This window comes from Anabrus simplex, chromosome 1 (assembly GCF_040414725.1).
Source record: "Anabrus simplex isolate iqAnaSimp1 chromosome 1, ASM4041472v1, whole genome shotgun sequence".
NCBI classification, from domain to species: Eukaryota; Metazoa; Arthropoda; class Insecta; order Orthoptera; family Tettigoniidae; genus Anabrus; species Anabrus simplex.
Genome location: NC_090265.1, coordinates 1,127,448,994 through 1,127,472,478, shown reverse-complemented (window position 1 = coordinate 1,127,472,478; position 23,485 = coordinate 1,127,448,994). Strand labels below are relative to the sequence as shown.

The 23,485-nt window shown below is 39.0% G+C and overlaps 1 protein-coding gene across 1 annotated transcript in view; it reads right to left on the bottom strand.

Moving 5' to 3' along the window:
- Positions 1-1,218: 1,218 nt before the first annotated feature.
- Positions 1,219-23,485, bottom strand: part of Toll-6 (Toll-like receptor 6) — a 186,786-nt gene continuing 164,519 nt past the window's right edge. The window contains exon 2 of the mRNA XM_067150600.2: positions 1,219-1,580. The gene's annotated coding sequence lies outside the window, so the exon portion shown is untranslated. The remainder of the gene's footprint in view (positions 1,581-23,485) is intronic.

Below are 23,485 nucleotides of genomic sequence, written 5' to 3'. Positions count from 1 at the left end.
TGCGGATACGATATTAACATGAAGGATATCGATGGCCTAGAATGAAAACCTCGTATCTCACAAAGTTCTTCATATCCAATATTTCCCTCAAGACTGGTTACGCCTCCCAGACACACATGAATATGCAGTCCATCAGAGCGATGTTCGTTGTGTTCTTTATTCCTATGCTGACGTGTGAAGGAAAATGAACCTTACCGTACCGTGCTATAGGAAAGTATGTCTGCGTGACATATTTACTAACTCCTAGAGTATAATTTTCATAAGGTTCATTTTCCTTTACTCATATGCATAGGAAAATAAACCCAACGAACATTGTTCTGATGGACTGCATATCCAAATGTGGCTGGGAGGCGTGACCAGTCTTAAGGGAAATATTGGATAGGAAGAACTTTTTGAGATACGAGGTATTCATTCTAGGCCATCGATATGATACGAAGGCAAAGATTACATTAAAAAACAAACAATGATAAGCACCAAGGAAGAAGAGAATACATATTAGATGATGCACACTTCCTGACACAAAACTGTATGGAAGAATCAGCATCAAACTTTGAATACCTCGTCCTCTACTTTTGTCTATAATAACAAAGCATTTCTTATCTTACTCCTTATCCAATACGCCCTCTCGAAATAAACTTGCGTTGTTCTATCATGTAAGGAAATTCCGAAGCAGTGTTTGCGGTCATTTAAACTCGTTATAAAATGATAGAAGTATACATTTTTATTGATGAAGTGTATATAAACCTCCGTGTGTTAGCTAACCAAGATATCTACTACTTGGGAACTAGATATTTTCAATCGATCACCTTTTGTGTCAGGAAATGTACAATAACGTAAGGTTACAGTGTACATAGTCTGTTCTCTCCGAGGTGCTTATCATTTAGTGTTATTTATTTAATCCCCCGCAATCTTTTGTGTATATTATTAAAGTTTCATATGAGTATTCTATACAATTTATATGATTAAAATCAGGTTTTATTTCTACTTAATTTAAATTTTAACATATTTTAAAATCGATGACCAGCACAATTTTATTTTAAAATTCACCATGTGTTGGTCGCCTGAAATGGCTAAATTATTTCATGTATATTTTTACACAAAAAGTAACAAAAAATAACATAAGTAATGAAAACTGTGGGTAAAAGGCTGTCTAAAAGGAAAGGGGGTTCACAAACATAAAGGAACGCACAGAAATAAAAGACAAATATTCGTGTAGAACAACTGACTGGTATATTTGGTATATATATAAATATGATAAATAAATTACAGGAATGGTACATATTTATTATTTTATTAACATCACAATTTTTTCGATATTTTTCTTTACCCTAGTAGGAATCAAAAGTTCGTATGATCCTTGATAGAGTAGTGAAGAAGATAACTGTCTTTACCCTACTGTTTTCACTTCACAGATTTTTCAACGTTTTTATTTCTTTAATTAAATGAGATCTAAAAGATATATTATACATAGGAACAAGTTTGTAGTGTTTCTAATTTTTATTTATAGATTTTAATTTGACTTAAAATGAAACCTTCACAGAATTCCCGGAACGGACGTCGACTCCAGCCATAAGCTGCCCCTGTAACAAACATACGGATACGTTACACTTGAATCTGCTCGTTTTTTTAACTTTCTACCTAAGAAAGAGAGAGAAAGAAAGAAGGAGGAAAAATGAGAGAGTGCGCAAAGCTTGAAAGTGATGCGTAGGTGGGAAAATTTCAGAAGTGGGACAGAATTATTGAGAATGTTCTTAATGAGAGAATGAAGTCGTCAATTTCCAAAGTTGTTCAAGGGTATTTATTGTTTCGAAATGCTGATTATTATTGTATCGAATGGCGTACTGTTACCGAAACTTTGAACGACTTTGCAGTGGATTACTGTGGGACTGAATCAATGATAGTGTGCTGTGTAATGTATTTCTCATTCAATTTTCAGATGACGCCAACTCCTTAGATTTCTCAGATTTATAGTCTCCAAGTAGAAGGAAACGTAGATTATTCCAAGGCATCACTTCAAAACTTAGACTGTTCTATTATTATTATTATTTCTGAATCCGTCGAAATTCCCACATTGAGTTAATTCATTTCGCTACGTAATCATGTCGATATATCTAACGTCAAGAATTGAAATTTTGAAGCTTGGGGCGTGTATTGTTTATTCCGTTTTGTGTTGGCGAGCGCTGGGACCAGATATTAATCCTTGATCATGGTGACATTTTGACAGTACACTATTTCCGCTTTTCCTCACTCATAGAAAAATACTAGAAACGTCCTCCATTTCGAATTCGAAGTATTATTATTATTATTATTATTATTATTATTATTATTATTATTATTATTATTATTATTATTATTATTGATATTTTTATGTAAATATCTGTGGTATGAATCTGTTTCTTAGTACGCTATATATACTTCCGTGCTGAGTGCTGTGTTCCAGAGATTTTATGAATGAGTGAGAATTCTTGAGCAAGCGGATTAAAGAATGCTGCTGTAGGGTAAATCTTGACAAAACACATTCTGTTCACCACAGCTCATACATAGTCAAGGAAAATCTGTGGTCTAAACGCTTAGCAATTTTTTTCATATTCGTATATTATATTATTTCAACATCCTGTTTCACTTTCAGTTACTATGACAGATTCTAATCAATCAGGGAAACAATTTTGTTCATATATTAATTCATTTGTAAACTTATTGTCACGTACGACTTCTAAAAAGTACTATTTCTGACGGAAAAATATCAATATAATTTATATTTGGTCATTACAGAATTGAAAATATGATACTCTTGACCACAGAGCGTACAATTAACAGTATGCAAGTCTGTTATTCTGAGGAAGTCGATAGCTGACATATTGGCAGTCAGTGACCCAGAGAGTTTGAATGTAAAAATTAAAATTATTTACTTCCACGATAATAAGAACGATAGATTTCTCGACAAATTCAGTTAAGAGAAAACACTGCACGACTGCTGTGGAAGCCATTTAACACAGCAGAAATCCGCATGATGAAGCATCTGTGAAGTAATATCGCCACAGCCTCTAATTCGATTTAAAGCGTACCGAATTTTCAATCATTCATAATCACAATGAAGACAGATAGAAAAGATAATTCCTGCCAAGGGAAAGGAGGAAAGTAAAAAAAAAAAATACATGAATATAAAGAACATAAACAAAATAATTCAAACATAAAGGCAAAAATCAAATAAACATGAAATAATTAAAAATAACAATCTTCACAAGTTTGTCACAAAAACAGAAGTACAACTTCGCGTCCTTTTGTTTGCATTCTTTCAAAGAATTATCAAAACATGAATAATAATCGTTCAGATTATGTCAGAGACCTCACCATACGTATTTGTCTTAATATCAATGGTTAATTACAAAATCATTCCATATTACACTGACACATCTGTATTTACGTTTTCAACATATAAGAAAGAAATACACCAATATAGAATCACATAACTAAGAAAACCATGCAAACATAAAACATATTTAAAAATCAGATTAAACAATCTTAAACAATTTAACAGTTTTTAATTTTTACTATATATTGAGGGTTTTTTTCAATGTTTAAATTTCATTGGAGTAGTAAACAAGAATATACCGTCGCTTCGGGAGCAATACTACGTATCTCACAACGCACTTCCTATCCATTATTTTCCTTAAGACCGGACACGCCTTCCAGCCGGCAGCGACGAAATGCTGCTGTATCTCTCGACAAAACTCATTCTGTTCACCACAGTTTACATATAGTCAAGGAAAATGTGTGGTCTAAACGCTTAGCTATAACTTTTTTTATCCATATTCGTATATTATATTATTTCAACTTTCTGTTTCACTTTCACTTACCATGACAGGTCCTAATACATCAGGGAAACGATTTTGTTCATGTTTAAATTTATTTGTAAACTTACTGTCACGTACAACTTCTAAAAATACTATTTCTGAGGTAAAACAACAATATGATTGAAATATTGCCTAAATGCGTCATGGCAACATACATCACAACATTACGATGAGGTAAGGTTCATTTTCCTTTAGACGTTCGCATAGGAAAATGAACACAACGAAAACTTTTCTAATGGAATGCATATCCATATGTGGCTGGAAGGCGTGACCAGGAAATCCATTGTCAGATACGCGGTATTGTTTCCGCAGCGATGATATTATGTACTTAGTTTATTTGCACTCATCACGTAAGGTGCAGGTTAGAAACGTTTACGTAATATAATGATATATTTTACAAACATCACTTTTGGATAAAGAAACAAGATGTGTTTAATCGGTATTGTTTAAAACAAAAAAGATCATGATAAGAAGAAGGAGAAGAAGGATAAGAAGAAGAAGAAGAAGAAGAAGAAGAATCTTCCCCTTTCAATATATTCAGAGAATGACAAAAACGTTAGGTAACGTTCGAAGAAATAAATTTAATAATAATAATGCTACTTGCTTTACGTCCCACTATCAACTTTTACGGTTTTCGGAGACGCCGAAGTGCCGGAATTTTGTCCCGCAGGAGTTCTTTTACGTGCCAGTAAATCTACCGACAAGAGGCTGACATATATTTGAGCACCTTCAAATATCACTGGAGTGAGCCAGGATCGAACCTGCCAAGCTGCGGTCAGAAGGCCAGCGCCTCAACCGTCTGAGCCACTCAGCCCGGCAGAAATAAAATTAGTAAATAGAATGAATGCTCATGGATTTCCGTTACCTGTATTAATAAACATTTCTAGTTTCAAAAAAGAACTCGAAAAGTGAAAATGTGTTGTACATTTTTTTAATTTCAACATATTCTACAAAACCAGGTTACTTAAAGAACAGAGATTTCAGCACTAACAGAAATCGTAAACACATAACTTTGTTTAAGACGTAAAAGAATAGACCATTAAGGCTCTTGGTTTTCCGAGATGACTGCTGTCCATCCAGATGACCTGTATATATTAGTGTCGCATAATCAGCCTGACGACATCCTCAGATATATTGCTAGGTTTTGGCGACAGGGTCCACTCTCACATGACAGCTTCTCAGTTGGTTTCACGAGGCTGAGTGAAGCTCCTGAGCCCTTTTCCAGCCCGTAAGTCCAGAATATACCTTTGCTGGCAGGACCTAGTGTTTACAGTGCACTATGTCTTCTGGCATGGGCTAGAGCAATTTTGTTACTTTCATTGATCTGTCTCTGTCTTACCCTTGGCTTGGACAATATGAAAGTGACTGAGGTATGAGCGATGGTAGTAATGCCATTCCTCGTGCAGCCAGTCCCTGCTATGGATGGTGTGAAAATGTCGCTCATAGGATCGGTTGGTGCATGCATTTCGGTGGGCTTGGCAGACTGATATGTAATAGCAACTTGGGGCTCGGTGAGGAAAGCAACGGGGAACTACCTTACTCCTCATTTCCCTAGCATGCCTCTTCAGTGATGCCTAGGCCATCTATGACAGCTGATGGCAGAGCTGTTAAGGATCCAACCAGCCTTATGGCTGAAGACTGAACATACATACAAGTCCAGAATCAAAACATTTGAACTGGCAGGAATCGAAACCACGTTTTCTGGGTAAGAGGTAGGTTGATGATTTCGTGTGGCTATTTCTAGCCGGGTGCAACTCTTGTAAGGCAGACTCTCCGATGAGATTGGGTGGCATCTGCCATGTGTAGGTAACTGTATATTATTGTAGTGGAGGAGAGTGTTATGTGTGGTGTGAGAGTTGCAGGGATGTTGGGGACAGCACAAAGTCCCAGTCCCCGAGCCAAGGAAATTATTTTAAATTTAGAATCTCCGATCCGGACCCTGGATCGAAGAGCACTGCGCTGACCATTCATCCAAGGAGCCGGATAGAGGCTGGTTATCATCATCACCATCATCATCTGTTTACCCTCCAGGTTCGGTTTTTCCCTCGGACTCAGCGAGGGATCCCACCTCTACCGCCTCAAGGGCAGTGTCCTGGAGCTTCAGACTCTTGGTCGGGGGATACAACTGGGGAGAATGACCAGGCGGCCTCACCTGCTATGCTGAACAGGGTCCTTGTGGAGGGATGGGAAGATTGGAAGGGATAGGCAAGGAAGAGGGAAGGAAGCGGCCGTGGCCTTAACTTAGGTACCATCCCGGCATTCGCCTGGAGGAGAAGTGGGAAACCAGTATGGCTGAGGTGGGAATCGAACCCACCTCTACTCAGTTGACCTCCCGAGGCTGAGTGGACCCCGTTCCATCCCTCGTACCACTTTTCAAATTTCGTGGCAGAGCCGGGAATCGAACCCGGGCCTCCGGGGGTGGCAGCTAATCACGCTAACCACTACACCACAGAGGCGGACTAGAGGCTGGTTATACGAGCATATATTAGTTTTCTGGTATAAACTGCTTTATCAAGCAGTCAAACCGTTCATAACGCATTTTTTTCTTAGGTCTATACCAAGCGAAGTGGATAATTTGTCAGAGTTTAAAGTCCATAAAGGAAGCATAATAATCCCTCATAGTAGATGTGACAAGTGTTTAATATAAAGGGTTAGGTCAGAGTGCTCGAGCTTACGCCTCTCACAGGTTTATCACCGAAACCATAGGAGGTTGACTGAGGCTATGTATCAAGAAGACTGCCCAGCATGAGAAGTGCATTAGTTTAGACTTATTTGTATCTTGTTAGAGGACAGGAATACTTAATTACTACGACAGTGGAAGGGTTAACCGCCACTTATGTGCGTGAGGTCCCGAATACTGATTGCCCCCTTTCATACCTGAAAAAAAATTAGAATTCCTTTCTTACGAAATAATATCGCTTGAATGACTCATACATTCACCGTCTATCAAAAATAATGTCCTTTTGAATTTCCAATTTTTATTGACCATAAATGTCCTAGAAGGTAATAATTTTTGGTCCCTACATAGATGGTAATGTGAGGGACGGGGTAGTAATGGACGTGTTTATTTGTCTGGACATCGAGAAAGTTTGGGAGATAAACGCATCAATATACATTTTTAAAGCATCCTTAGTATTCACTACACCACCTTAACTCCTAGAAGCTGCCTAAGCTTCATACTTCATCGTCCAGCTCACAGAATATAGTATTATAGATAAGGCTCTAGAGGAGAGATTCTCTTAAAGTTGTCATGATCCTGAGATGAAAGAGAGAAAATATTGTAACTCCCCTAGGGAATTGAATACATCGCTCTTCGAATGGTTGCGCTTACCGGTTTCGCAAGGATAGCCAAAACACGAGAGGTACACTCAGTTCAAAATGTTATATCGTCGTTGTTCGGGCAAAAGGTTATATCCAACAATGCTCTTCTTATCCATTATTTTCCTTAATACTTGTCACGCCTCCCAACCACATATGGATATGCATTCCATCAGAACAATTTTCGTTGTGTTCATTTTCGTATGCTAATTTGTAAAGGAAAATGAATCTTAAGTGCATCGTACTGCAGGGTTGAGTAAATAAGTCATGTAAACACACATTCCTAGAGTGCAGTACAGTAAGGTTCATTTTCCTTTATACGTAAACAAAGGAAAATGAACACAACGAATATTGTTCTGATGGCTTAAAAATCCATATGTGGCTGGGAGGCGTGACCCGTCTTAAGGGAAATAATGGATGGGAAGAGCATTCTGAGATATAACCTTTTGCCCGAACAGCGACGATATATTCGTGTTTGATCAAACATTAAATCCCTAGTAATGTAATAAATGGAGATTGGATGTTTGTGTAACTAAAACTTCCGAATGATTTTTTGGTGTTGAATTAAATGACACACACCATCAGAGTATGACTTGGAATAACATAGGATACTCGCTATCATGCTGTATTTTAAGGAGCCCATGCAGAGAAAGAAAATGAGAAACAAGTTGGAGGAAAATATTCCGTCCACATACATTGCAGTAGCTAAATACTGTCGTATGCCACCATCAATGCAGACGAAAAGATGTTGTCTAATTCCTTAAAAGTTGTACCATACCCGACGTTCCATGTACTTTTTATTGTTCAATTCTTTCCGGTTCCATGGCTAAATGGTTAACGTGCTGGCCTTTTGTCACAGGGGTCCCGGGTTCGATTCTCGGCAGGGTCCGGAATTTTAACCATAATTGGTTAATTTTGCTGGCACGGGGGCTGGGTGTATGTGTCATCTTCATCTTCATTTTATCCTCATCACGACGCCTACGGGCGTCGAATCAAATGACCTGCATCTGGCGAACCGAACTTGTCTTCGGACACTCCCGGCACTAAAAGCCAGTCGCCATTTAATTTCATTTCGTATATTTCTTGAGTTATCCCACAACTTTCTTATGGTGGAAATAGCACCTTTTGAACAGACACTCATAGTCGTTGTGGGGTTCTTTCTAATGTAAAATTGCACATTTCTACAAACGATTAACTTCAAGTAGTTGCCGCTAGTAACATTATGTTATGATGTTTGGTCACAACGTTGGTATGTGCAGTGATGTTCAAATGTGCTCACTAATACGTTGCCTTATGCGTCGAACAATTCATTGAAAATTCCCATCTTCATTTTGGTACTGACAGAAGATGTACGGAGACACATTTCGTCCCAATGGACACTTAGGTATTACACTTGTATTCAGATTCTACATTGGCTGAATGGTCAACATTGAGGGCCTCAGTTCAGAGAGCCCCGGGTTCGATTCCCGTCTCCGATTAATTCTTCTAGCCCGGGGACTGGGTGTTTGTGTTTGTTCCAACAATTTCCTCTTCATATTCACACAACGCACTACACTACCAACCACCACAGAAACACGTAATAGTGATTACATCTCTCCATATAGGGCTGGCGTCAGGAAGGGCATCCGGTCGTAAAACAGGTCAAAATTAACATGTGCGACACAGTTCGCACCCGCGACCCCTAGGTGTGGGAAAAGCGATAGAAAAAGAAGAAGAAGAAGACTTGTATTCAGAGTCTAATATAATTAATTTCTGTATTGTGTTTTCCGGTTATTTTCAACGTTGCGAGCAAGCGTCATAAATGTTACTGATATTACTAACAACTACTTGAAAAAACTTGTTTGATCAAGAACTCTGCAGCTAATTTCAGCGACCATATTTGAGCTTTCCTACCAATTTTCAAGCAATTCGGAGCGTTCCAACACAAATTCGTCCTTCGTAGTTCAGAAGTGCTGTCACATACCAGTCTACCAAGTAGTCCTTCTTCTTCTTCTTCTTCTTCATCTTCATGGTCATTTGTTTTAATTTATTGGCTTCTGCACTAGGTGGATTTAGCCAAGTTTTACGGCTGGATGCCCCTCCTGACGCCAGCCTTATGGGGAGGGATGCATTCAATACGTCGTGTTTCTGTGGTGGTTGGTACTTTGTAGTGGTTTATGTAGATGAGAAGATGTGTATTAAGCCGAATACAAACACTCAGTACACGAGACAAATAAATTAACTACACATAGTTAGAATCCCCGGCCCGGCCAGGAATCGAACCCGGGGCCCACTGAATCAAAGACCAGTGCTGACCATTCCCTAAGGAGCCGGACTTCACACTACAAAGTCCACTGAAACTTATACACCAATCGCTTCTAAAAGCCATATGTTCACACCATTCATCACAGGCATTGACTGCGTAACGGATTGCATTGCTAACATTGCTTCTACCTCAGTCACTTCCATATTTTCAAAACCAAATATCAGTCTGAGAAATTTGAACTTTGTCGTCTTACGAAAACTTCGCTCCGCGTCCTCAGAAGTTAATAATAAATCTGACAATAGTGGTCGGTCCTGGTTCACTGACAGAGCGCACCATAGTCTTCACGAAACGTTAAGTTTACTTCGTTTCACACGGAGTAAAGTCAAAAGAATATCATATCTGATACTTTTCTCCACACTTGTTTTAGCTCATACCAAACGTTTATATTTATGTCACTGCAGGTGAATCTGGTCAAAAAATCAGTCAAATGATTATAATTGTATAAATTATGTCGTAGGAATATTTCTATAAAATAAATATTTTATTATTTTGTTATTGTTTTGCTATTTTAACAGGGGATGTCTGGTCAAGGTGTTAAAGGCTAGCTCGGTATACCCGCGAGGAAGTGGGTTCGATTCCCCATCAGGAAGTAAAAAATTTAACGAGATTTCCACTTCCGGAGTGTACATTTGCGATTCATTCAGTCTATGCCAAAAATGAGTAGCAGATTAATTCCTGGGGAGAAAGGCGGCCGGGCACAGGCCTAACCAGTCTACCCTTTCAAGTGCCAAAGTTACGGAGAGTGGAAGCCTTTACCTTCCACCTCTCCAGGGGCCTTCATTGCCTGTACGGAGATGACTTTGCTTTTGCTTTTGCTTTATTGTTATTTTAAAACTCCTCCTTTCCTGTTGAAATTCTAGTAATTTTGCTGAATATGCTGTTTTTCAAGGACTGCCTACTCGAGGTAGAAAAGGCGTCCTGGGATTCACTCGGTAAGACATGTTCGATTCTTCGACAGGAAACGAAAAATTCGCAAATGGGATTTCCAGTTAATAAAGGCAAATAGCCCTAAGGTTCTCTCAGCACACACTAAAAATATCAGGTTCATTACTGCGAGCAAAGGTTACCGGTCATAGAGCAATCCCCTCCACCTCATCCCAAGGATTAGGTAGAGGAATCTTCTAGTGGCCTTCATGGATTTACTATTATGTTCCTCACATCTGATAATAAACTTCGAGTAAATACCACAAGTTTTTGGCTAGCAATCATATAAATTTAAGATTAAAAAAAGACTTGACAAATCTCTTATTTTTGAGTGCATTTCTGTACGGAAGTAGGAATTGTATCCTATCAAAACAAGATGTTAAACGGATTGAAGCCTACAAAATAAGGATTAGGAGGAGAAAGCAAAAATTGGGTGGGTGGCAAAGAAATCGAATAAAGATATTTTGGAGAAGATTGTAGAAAGACAAAGACAAGGTAAGGATGAATACATTGAGAAAAAAGAAAATATTAATTTATTGGATACATCATCAGACAAGACCTTGACAAATATTTGAAGATATTAACAAATTTTAAATTATGAACGGGTAAAGAGGACAGCAAACAACAGAGGAGACTAGTTGTAGTGACAAGGTAGACTTGTTGATGATGAGGATGATGATAATGATAATGAGCGCAAAGTGAAATCAATAATGTTAGTTCGTTTAAACTGAAGGATTTTCTTATCTGAATTAAATCGCAAACTGTCAACAAATTAAAGTACGGCTTTGGTCTGTTTTAAAGAATAGACTACACCAATTACGCTAATTTCCCTATCCCGGAATTTCTCTTTCATCAAAGAACACAGGGCAATGGATAAACGTCTGCAGAAGATAAAAGAACGGAAAGCCTTTAATCGAGATCTGCCTCTCTCAATATATCGATTCCTTCTTAATCCCGAGAGGCGTACAGAAAGCAGAGAAACTCGACCGCACCCCCTAACCAATCACTAGATGGGCCGATAAAGAAGTACTCTGCTCAACATACAAGGCAGCGAATAACAAAAGTAGGATTTTAATGGTGGACGTGTGAGGTCAGACTTTGAGGTTTAACAAAGACAGTTTGTGGTTAGAAGTAGGACGCCCGAGGGAGTGCGCTGCAGTTTATAAGCCAAGCTTCTAAATCAGTCACAATGTTGCGTGCGTATGTCCGCGCCAACTTCCTTCCATAAGTCTACCCTGCTTCTTTTTTAAAAAATGGCCACCCCCAACTGTCTTGACCACACAGACCGGAGGGAGGAGGAATTAAATATTTAGTACCACAGCTGCCCGCCTCATTCGGTGATTTGTTATCTGTCCTGGCTAACCATTCGTCCCGACCGAGCAAGACGCGTTTCTGCGGCGTAGTGTTATGTTCTAAGTTGTACATTCCAAGACAAAATTAACGATAGAATGGAAATGTTCCTTCTCTCCACGGAACATATATCGAAATGTTAGACTGGGCAATAAATTAACCTCATAATTTATACAACATACGTAGTTATGAATATTGAAAACATACACCTTACGTTTTTCAATCAGGCCAGCGAAAGGTGTTGTTCAACTGAAAAGTACACTATTCTCAATTTTAACTAATACCCACGGATAATATGAATCCTGAAAGACCTAATTGATTGTAATTTGTGTAATATTAATTCATTAACAAAGTTAATTCGTTTTCCCAGAGCGTTGCACTCTACGGTCGGTTTTTGATAGGGAGAGTATACGTGTCACTTGTCTAGATAGTAACTGTTTACGTCATGTTTCTTGACGTTGTTCTTAAGGAATCCATCCGAATCGTAACAAGTTATCCAAAACAATACTGATCCAGACGATTTATCCATTGATTGTTACAACTCATATGAAAATCAAAGTGGTCAGAGAAATGGAAAGGAAGGAGATACTAGGCATACATTGTATTCTACAATCATTAAATTACTTATTCTCAACGTAGATCAAGGAGGAGACTTATTCAAATATACATTCCATTGGAAATCTTGCCTGATGTCCATCGTAAATCATCACACATTACGAAGTAGGACACATAGTTTTAAATTAAAGATAAGCTTGTGAATGGACGCTACCTACCATGCAGTAACTAGAAAACTCTGAGCCAGTCTAGTACAAAGAGATAAAATGTAGAAGTTACATAGTGAAATGTGGTTACACTGAAGGAAGAAGGTGTGACTGCAATGAAATAGAGAGCGCGAAACATCTACCACAGTGTTCTGGTGTGGATGTCATCTGTACGAGTCATGGTGTAGAAATAAGGCAAAGCACACATAAGAATAAAAAATTCCAGACGACGAGTAGCCATTTGTAGCAAATACAGGTTCTATGAATTTAGAAGGTAATACATACCCATTTTTAATCTCCCAACTTACAAACGAACTTTTGTTCATTTCTTCGCGTTATGTAAATGATCAGACCTACTTATATAATAAGAAGGAATTTTTAGCTTTCTCCTCCTTAGCTTGCGCCTCCTAGCAACATATTGATATGTAGTTCATCAGAACAATTTTCCTCGTGTTCATTTTTCTATGAGCATGTGTAAAGGAAAATGAACCTTAAATACGTTATATTTCACACCAGGCAAATGCTGAGGCTGTACCTTAATTAAGGCCACGGCCGCTTCTTTACCATTCCTAGGCCTTTCCTGTCACATCGTCGCCATAAGACCTATCTGTGTCGGTGCGACGTAAATCAACTAACAAAAAAAAGTACGCTGTACTGTAGGAGTGCGTAAATACGTCCCCAAACATACATTCCTATAGTACGGTACGACAAGGTGCATTTTCCTTTACACCGCAACATAGGAAAATGAGCCCAACGAAAATTGTTCTGATGGACTGTGTATCCTTATGTGGCTAGGAGGCCTGACCAGTCTTAAGGGAAATAATGGCTAGGAAGAGCATTGGGAGGTACATTTTTAATAAGCCAACGATATATAGGTATCTGGTGATTCCTGTATGAGCGTACAAATCACTGAATTTTGTGACGACAGAGTGTTCATTTTACACGTATGACGATGTTACTGTACTAGGGTATGCATTGTTCAGTTGGCGATACATTTCGTATCAAAGCAAATTTCACAATATGTCGCTTTTTTCATTTGCGATTACGATATTGGTACCGTCCAAAACGTCCATTCACTTCACATCTATTGTAACTTGGAGCTTTAATAATAATAATAATAATAATAATAATAATAATAATAATAATAATAATAATAATAATAATAATAATAATAATAATAATAATAATAATAATAATAATAATACATTCAGGAATGTTCTGTGAGATCACATGAGGACATTCATACGTATTGGAAATAAAATCAGTTACTACAATTATTACTGCCAAGGTTATTCACAAAATGTATATATCCGTTTGTTCCATCACATGACATTGTAATTTCCGTAGTAGAGTTGTGTACGGTCACGGGAAATGCCTTCTGTTCGCCATGCGCAACGCACTACGTGTGGGTTGGTTGTTGTTCCAAATAATACAGACTTCGTTGATCACAGGAAGAGGAAACTCTAGCTATATTTAGAAAATATGATAATAGCGTGGACTGGGAGCATAAACTCATTAAAATTTGAACAATCTACGCACCTTACACCGAAATACTTCACATAATATGTTCAATCATATTCCATTTTCAATACCTGTTGGGGTTTACTAACTCGTTTACTTCAATACCTTTTAATAAATATATTCAAAAGGTACAGCGTATAACAAACTCGAACAAGTTACCAAATATTAACGTTTCTCTAATATTTTTAGATATTTTAGTTTCGTCATGGTCGTACTAGAAGCATTTCCTGCTTGATTTCAGTTTGAGGCATGAACAAATTCAGAATAGCTTATATGAATGGTAATTTACTCGTTCTTACTCTGTTGTGCTGTAATATTTTAAAGAATAGTGGAAATGTCTTAAAACGAATGGTGTATGGGAAGAAGTGTGATATATTCGAGTAATAATAATAAAGGCGTATGGCCTCCGGAGAAGCTTGGTGCAGGTCTTTTTCTAGTAGACGCCCTATTAGGCGACCTGCATGTCTGTGAAGATGAGGGCCCTACCTAGGAGGATTTGTAATGTTGAATACGCTACACACACCCAGCCCCCGATCCATTGGAATAACCAATTAAGGTTAAAATCCGCGATCCGGCCGGGAATCGAACCCGGGACCCTCTGAACCGAAGGCCAGTACGCTGACCATTCAGCCAACGAGTCGGACTGTTCTGCTGTGTTACAGGAGTAATGCGCATTTTGTATACTCTTTACCATGAACTTACATATCCGAACGAGTACCTTATAGCCTAAGGGTCAAGCAGCTTTAAACTAGCTTCTGGAAACGGGCAAACTTGATGACAATTTTCCGTCGTTTACACATTTTACACAAAGAAAATGCTGGGACTGTACTTCAATAATGGCCGCAGTTGCTTCCTTTACAAGCCTATCCCATCCCCGTAAACCTGCATGAGCTGGTGCGACATTAAACCGTCAACAAAATGCAAAAGTAAACGTTTTATACTGACGTATTATTTTTAAAGAATGGAAAGAAATCTTCATGAAAGTCGATGGAATAAGGAAATTAAAGGCTTCCACTTCTTGTACTTAGCCTCGGCACCACTAAATTGAAAGGAGTGATCGGCTCTACTCCGGCCGTCTTTGTGCCCCAAGAAAGATTAATTCCTATTGTAGGGTTAGTGAACCCCAGAGCCATTTTAGTTCTTCAGAAGTTTTAAGTTCATTCGTCAATGTTTCAACTCGGTGGACGGCAAACCTACTTACATCCTTCTGTGTGAATAAACTTGTTTTTTAAATGCTATTTGTTCTGGGCGTCGACCCGTGTGGATCTTTTTCCCCTACTGGCACCATATTGTATGAAGCTGCGTGTAATTGGAATGGCGGTAGTGTGGAATGTTGTGTGTGAGGAAAGGAAGATTATGGACGTCACAGCACCCGTCTTCAGGACAGGGATATTAGTCATTACAATTAAAACCTCCTGATTCAGCCAGGAATCGAACCCGGGGCCGCCGGGTGACAGGTGGACGCGATGCCCCCTACACCGCGAGGCTGGACTGAATAAACCACACTCGAACTTTCTTGAATTGGAGCTACGTTTATGTCATGAAATGTCGTAATTATTACATCTTTTTGTTTCATAGTATTCATTGCCTTTGCTAGTATTTTCTGGTCAACAACTAAGATAATATACACGTCATGAGCATTGCATTCTCTTTTAAATATTTTATTGTATAGAGTACAGTTCAGTGAGGTGTGGCTGCGAGTAAATAAAAAGGTTGATTTCACCCTCTCTGTTTCAATACTTTTATGTATTAAACAAAGTGGAAGAAAGTTTGATAAAAATGCCACTTAGAGAAAATGAATTGACAAGCTGCAATAGGACTCTTTGAAAAATAAATGTAGATAATTAAACGGAAATCAATGAACAGAGAGTGTATCGACAATTCTCTCATGAAGATAGACTACATGTAATTGCTTTGTAACTAAGGTCATCATTTCTGTTTCTTGCTGCTGTAGTTGGTGCATCCTTTTTAAAGTCATTTACACATGCGTGCATTTGTTTGTCGATTGTTTGGTTAGCATATATATCTGCTATACTTATAGTAAACATTTAGTTCACGGACTGGTTTAGATGACTTAACTAACCCAGTATTTTCCGGAAATGAGTTTCGAATAATCTGATCTGAAGATCCGAACCTGGGATCTCCGAACGGTGCAACTGATTAGGTAGGTTCACAGCAGGATTTAAAATGCCTGTGTAGTAGAGTTATCTGACGAATAATTATTTTGTGGTTCATGGCTATGAGATGACGAAATACATGTTCATTCATTTACGTATTATTAGCTCTGTGAGTTTAGTTCCTTAAAATTTAAGGTAAATCAATAATAATGATTAATAATTAGTAAATAGAGGCGCGCGGCTGTGAGCTTGCATCCGGGAGATAGTAGGTTCGAATCCCACTATCGGCAGCCCTGAAGATGGTTTTCCGTGGTTTCCCATTTTCACACCAGGCAAATGCTGGGGCTGTACCTTAATTAAGGCCACGGCCGCTTCCTTCCAACTCCTAGCCCTTTCCTGTCCCATCGTCGCCATAAGACCTATCTGTGTCGGTGCGACGTAAAGCCCCTAGCAAAAAAAAAAATTAATTAGTAACTTCCGTCCCTACATGAAACGGCCTTAACATACGGCAGGATAGTCAAAATTTTGTGTCACGGGTGTTCTTTATCGTTCTGGAAACCAATAAAATGGAGTTGTCGCATTTAAATATCGTCGTTGCCGGGACAAAACCTCCTATGAGAAAAATTTTAGCTTAGAACTTTGGCCGGTAAGGTTCTGTCATCTAAGGTGCAATATTGTGTGCATATTGTCAAGGCATTCTCGCTCTTCATGATGTATGTGCTGCGGGTCAGTATATCTCCAAAAATATTATCACATAGGAGGTTTGGTCCCGGCAACGACGATATCCTTAAATGCCCCGCCCCCCCCCCCTTCTCAGCTGGAATTGCATTCACAAGCTTAAGTACAATACCCGTGACTATCCGACTGTGTCAATGAAGGGCAAGTATTTTCTAAGTTACCGGTGAGCAATAACGGATAGGACGAATTGAATTTCTTGTCTGTGCGTTTTGTTATGAAAATGATAATATCTTTAAATTTTCTTGCAAATTCCAACGTAGGGTGTTGTGTATATGGATTTAAAGGCTTTGGAGGAGAGATCTAACGAATTTGGTTTCAGAATAATCAAAATTTCCACTGCCATTGTCTTTGAACTTAATATCTGAGAATCTAGTGATGAATTTTGACATCCACGCGAGCGCGCGCGCGCGTGTGTGTGTTTAATATGTTTCTCAGCCTCAGCTTTCGTTATGGCTACAGAGAAATACTTCAGGTTTAATACATTCCTTGTCATGGCACAAGAGAAAGCAAGTTCCTCTTCACTCTCACGAGGCTGGACGACCTTCCAGAGAACAACACGGAATTTTAATTTTTGAGCAGATCTAGTAATCGAACTCAAAAGAAGTCTAGTACTATAACCTTTATACTATGGAGGTGGCTAGAATTTTAACTAGGGACAGCTTCCTGGTATACAATTAATCATAGTGACCGTCATTTAGTAACAATCGTGAGGATGAATATCATTCGTTAAGTATAAAATATAAATGTTTGTATATGTATGGTAGTAAATGCACGAAGAACGATTCATTAGCAAATGCTTTAACGAGCAAATTCTATTTTAATGTATTATTGATTGATCTATCAAATATGAACAGTATCGGTGAACAATTTTATAGTATGTGAGAAATTTATAGGTGTAAATGAACTATACATTTATATATTGTAAATAGCACAAATACGAAATTCACTAGATCATTTCCACTAAATAAGCGGTAATTTACCAATAGGTAGGGAGAAATTAAGCTCCAAATTTTGGAAATATAAATTGATTAGTTCTTCGTCCCCACAGTGGGGGTGGCCTGAACGTGTATGGGTAGTCACGTGCTGTTTTGGACAAGATAAGAGGAAATGGTGTGGCCCCCTACAGCAAGCATATTCCAGCTCGTAATGCCGGATCATTGGTCTTTGCCCAAGCTGGGGATACTGAATACGTTGTCAACGTCCAAGGCACTTGGTTACTATTATATTACAGCATTTTAAGATCGGTCAAATCACTAAGTAAATAATTAGGAAGAGTTGTCATTCACTTAATAATTGAAAACACTGTTGTCTACTGTGGATATATTTTGACGGTAAAAATATATAGAAATTTGCAGCTAAGAATGCACTCTCCAGTCGGCATGTTAGTTATATTGTCACCAACATCTTCAGGTGACATATTTTTCACTCGGTGATACGTTTAATTGGAATACTGGGTAATCCTACCTATAAAGTAATCGGAAAGATGGGCACCGTCGCATTTCGAATACTTGAGGCTCATCATAAATGGAGTCCGAATCGTTGGCTGAATGGTAAGCGTACTGGTCTTCGGTTCAAGGTGTCCCTGGTTCGATTCCCGGCCGGGTCGGGGATTTTAACCTTAATTGGTTAATTCCAATGGCCCGGGGGCTGGGCATTTGTGCTGACCCCAACATCCCTGCTGCAACTCACACACCACACATAACACGCAGTTACCTACATATGGCAGATGCCGCCCACCCTCATCGGAGGGTCTGCCTTACAAGGGCTGCACTCGGCTAGAAATAGCCACATGAAATTATATCATAAATGGAAGTAGGTCAGAGTTCTTTTCAATTGACTACAGATCTATTATTGTGAATTTATAGGAGTAAACTTCTGTTCATTTTTATATAAATACCGTGATCGTTTGCCACTGATTTTTCTAAATACAGTGGAACCTCGATATCTCGATTCACCTCGGGAGCTAAACTTTATTTCGAGCTCGAACCCACTATCTCCCGATTACTGGATACTGGCCGCACTTAAGCGACTGCAGCTATCGAGCTCGGTATAGTATATATTAACAAACTCGTATTTTACGGCATCGCTTTAATTATGACCCTTATTAAAGTAACATGTTTAGAAGATAGAATACAGTAGATAGAGTAGTGAAACAAGAAACATACCTCCGTTAACACATTTCGAAAAATAATCGTTAGTCTCTTCTGCTTTTTACTGTACACCTTCTTTACACTGCCTGCTGTCATTTCTTGATGGATACAGTACTTTTGCATCCATCTCTTAGCACAGGCTAGAGTAAAGTTTAGCTTCCACCGAAGTCCCAGTCAACATCCATGGCTGTGACAATATGGAAGTTGCTGGGGTGTGAGTAGTGCTGAGTAATGACATTCATAGCATGTCTAGTGCATCTGAGTGTTACGAAGAGTGCTGCTCATAGGGTCAGTCGTGCTGCAATAGTACTTTCTGACCCAATGAGGAAAGTAATGGCAAACTACCTCACTCCTCATCGTGCCTAGTACGCCCCATTTTGGTGCTGCCATTGGTTTTTGGGGTTTCCTTATAACACCATAACCTTTGGTGGTGCTATTTAAGGATCCAACCAGCCTCTCGGCTGATGACCTAACAGACAGACCTTCTTTACCTCCACATACATTTCAACAACATTTATTTCTGAGAGAAACCCTGTCCTTTATATTCGACTGACTCTGTATGTTGGTTCAAAACCACGCAGTCAACGCGGTTGCTTTCGTATGTGACCGGTAATTAATTCACATTCAATTCGCCGATTTTCCGATCACTAGAAGTTTGTTTTTCGGTTCCCGTCGTATTAGCTTCCGGCATAACTGTAACCCTTTCTTTACTTGTTAACTGTTGCTCAGAAACTATGAATGCTGAATTCAAAAGTCAGTTTTGTACAAATTTCGAGTTACAAAGTATTTTTTGTTTCAAGGAAGGAAACGTTTGCTTCGAAAAACCGAGAAATTCGTGTACTTCGAGATACTGAAAATTCGAGTATTGGAGGTTCGAGATATCGAGGTTCAACTGTATAGCCCTCTTTGTGGATCAGTGTCGTTCACCAAATCCCAATATCGCGGGTTCAAACCCAACAGAAAAAATTGAATTTCTAGAGGGTGCAGAAGAGTCCATTCGACACTTCGTGCCGTACGATGTCGGCATGTAAAAGATCTCTGTTGACTCATTTAGTATTTATCAGACAAAATTAATTAAAAGCTACACATAGATCACCCAACAGAAATCCGTACTACCTGGTGGAGTAAAACGGTGCGACAAAATTGACTTAAATGGCGTCGAATTAAAATCACTGCACACGGTAGCTTGATTGAGTTCATGTTGCCTCCGGAGAAGCCCGGTGCAGGCCTTTCTATTCGACGCCCATAAGCCACCTGCGTGTCTGGATGTGCGAGATAATAGTAATAAAGAAGTATGGTGAGGGTGAAGTCTGGTGTCAGCACATAGCCTATTGTTGTCGAATAACACCAAGGGAGTTTTCTCAAGGTTAACACTCAAGTCTCAAGGCTTAATGTCTCCAGCCGACAGACTAATCATCATTAACAGCGTCTTATGCCCTCACTGCACATCAACAGACCTGCTCCGTGGCTAAATGATTAGCGTGCTGGCCTTTGGTCACAGGGGTCCCGGGTTCAATTCACGGCAGGGTAAGGAATTTTAAACATAATATTGGTTAATTCTCCTGGCACGGGTCCTGGGTGTATGTGTCGTCTTAGTCATCATTTCATCCTCATCACGACGCGCAGGTCGCCTACGGGTGTTAAATCAAAGACCTGCATCTGGCAAGCCGAACTTGTTCTCGGACACTCACTTCACTAAAAGCCATAGCCATTTCATTTCATTTCCACCTGAAAACTGAGGAGAGATCTGGAATTCACTCCAGGCTTTTGGCACGCAACATAGTGATTCGGAACTTTATACCACCATCTCTCGTACTCCACCAACCAAAACTGTGATAGTGATTTTTTTCCTTCAAGAAGGCTCCAACCCGCTAACCACGGTGTCAGGCCATAAAGACTCATGCCTCGACGATCATGGCCACCAGTGTTTTAGCGTATATCTTTTCTTTGGCTTGTTACGTCCTCAAAGTTTCCACAGTAAGATCTTTCGTACTCTTTGGATGGTTGTTTTTCTTGGCTTCTTTCTCTGAATATCACCTTAAAGTAGACAACGGCCTAAGTCTAAATCTTCGCTGGGGATAACATTTACATCCTGAACCAATCCCCAGATGTATTTACAGGTCAATGCTCTAAAACTGTACCTTCTTTTCCAATCCAACTATGACGTGTTATTTTGTGGCAATGTTTCTTCCCTAACCAACCGTTACTCATCATCAAGTAATTTTTCAAACGAATATCGAGGAGTTATTTATCTTTTACACTGTTGTCTACTACAGTCTCACATATATATACTTGTAGTAGATGCATATACTTGTAGTAGATGATAATATGCACATAATATATTTCTTCTTCTTCTTCTTCTTCTTCTTCTTCTTCTTCTGCTTCTTAATCTGTTTATCCTCCAGGTTCGGTTTTTCCCTCGGACTCAGCGAGGGATCCCACCTCTATCGCCTCAATGGCAGTGTCCAGGAGTTTCAGACTTTGGGTCGGGGGATACAACACGGGAGAATGACCACTACCTGCCCAGGCTGCCTCACCTGCTATGCTGAACAGGGGCCTTGTGCAGGGATGGGAAGATTGGATAGGATAGGCAAGGAAGAGGGAAGGAAGCGGCCGCGGCCTTAAGTTAGGAACCATCCCGGCATTTGCCTGGAGGAGAAGTGGGAAACTACGGAAAACCACTTCCAGGATGGCTGAGGTGGGAATCGAATCCACCTCTACTCAGTTGACCTCCCGAGGCTGAGTGGACCCCGTTCCAGCACTCGTACCACATTTCAAATTTCGTGGCAGAGCCGGGAATCGAACCCGGGCCTCCGGGGGTGGCAGCTAATCACGCTAACCACTACACCACAGAGGCGGACACATAATATATTTCACCATACCATAATATGGCAATAAGTTTGATGATTCCCTTACTGAAAATCCCGACCTGGCACAGGAAATGTCATACGATTATTATTATTATTATTATTATTATTATTATTATTATTATTATTATTATTATTATTATTATTATTAATTGAATATAGATTATTCTATATGAGAACTAGCGCTGCAGATAGCTGAAAATAAGGGAATGGAAGACACAGTAAAAGATGGTTTTGGTATGAAACCGAGCTGTAGCAGGGAAATAAATATTATTTCAACTCCATCATTATATATAATATTCTAGCGATCACAATAAGTTTTGAATCAGTATTGTTTAGCTTTCTTTTCTTCCTCATGAGAGAAGGTATTTTTTCTAACGTGTCATTTGGAAGATGTTGGTACATTCTAGACGTAAGACATCTTGACAATGGAATAATAATGATTCAGGAACAGGTTGATGATTCTTTCAACCTCTATCCCCTTTTGTGTTTTTATCTATTCCAGATCTTGGACAGTATTTTCAAAACGTTAACATTCTCTTCAAAAATATGGTTCAAATTGTAACTATTCTTTCCAGTAGGTTACAAATAATGGGCGAATCTATATTGCGAAATTTTTCTAATCACATTATTTCGGGTAGGAAATAACCATTCATGAAAAAATTATCTGTATATCAGACCACGAGAAAATAACCCTCGTTTATCGTCAAATATTACCGTATAATGTTGAAATTACTGTAGAACGAAAGGAAAATGAAAATTTTAAGGATGATAAATTACAGATGAGTATATTGGTATGTTCAGAGAAATTGTTATATAATCCCTACCCTGTCTGGTGTCTGTGAAGTAGACAACTCCTTCACTCTATTTAAGGAACATAATAAATACCACTGACGACAAGAGTAAGACAGAGTTAAGGCAGGAGCTGTAAAACATTTGATCCCCCACTAAGAGGAAGGAGACACACAAAGAAACGACTAATTGCGACTTCTCTCTGCGGTTTCCATGGTAACGCACCTAGTAGCAGCCTTCCCTGTGCATGTGAATGCTGTTCGGTAAGATACATATGGGTGTTTGCGAATAGAAATAGATGTTGCATGCTTTAAGACAGAGGTATCTTTCGATATTAATAGGAACAGAAGCCAAGAAATATTTCAGAGCAACGGCAGTTAATTAAATGTATCGACTTGAGAATAAAACATGAATATTTATGGCGGAATAAAATTTCGTCTAGAAACACCAGTAATTTTCAATCCGTAGTTCATTCGCGTATGTCGAGAGTAGAAGAAATCGGGAATTTGTATTACAGCAATACATACATAAATACTTCGGCTATTGTCTTAGAATGAATATTTCTCCACTGAAGACTGTGTTGAGCTGCATGGTCGCAGGAATATATTTTATCAATCGAATGTCTAAAATAAAATGTAATCAAATATTTTGTTAGTTGGCGCACTGGCGCCTCACTGGGGCACCACAGAATAACACCAAATCGTCAGTTTTGTGTGTTAAGTTTCCAAACTAATAAAATAGCATGCGATATCTAGCAGTCCTCATGAAGCCGAATATCTCAACTTATA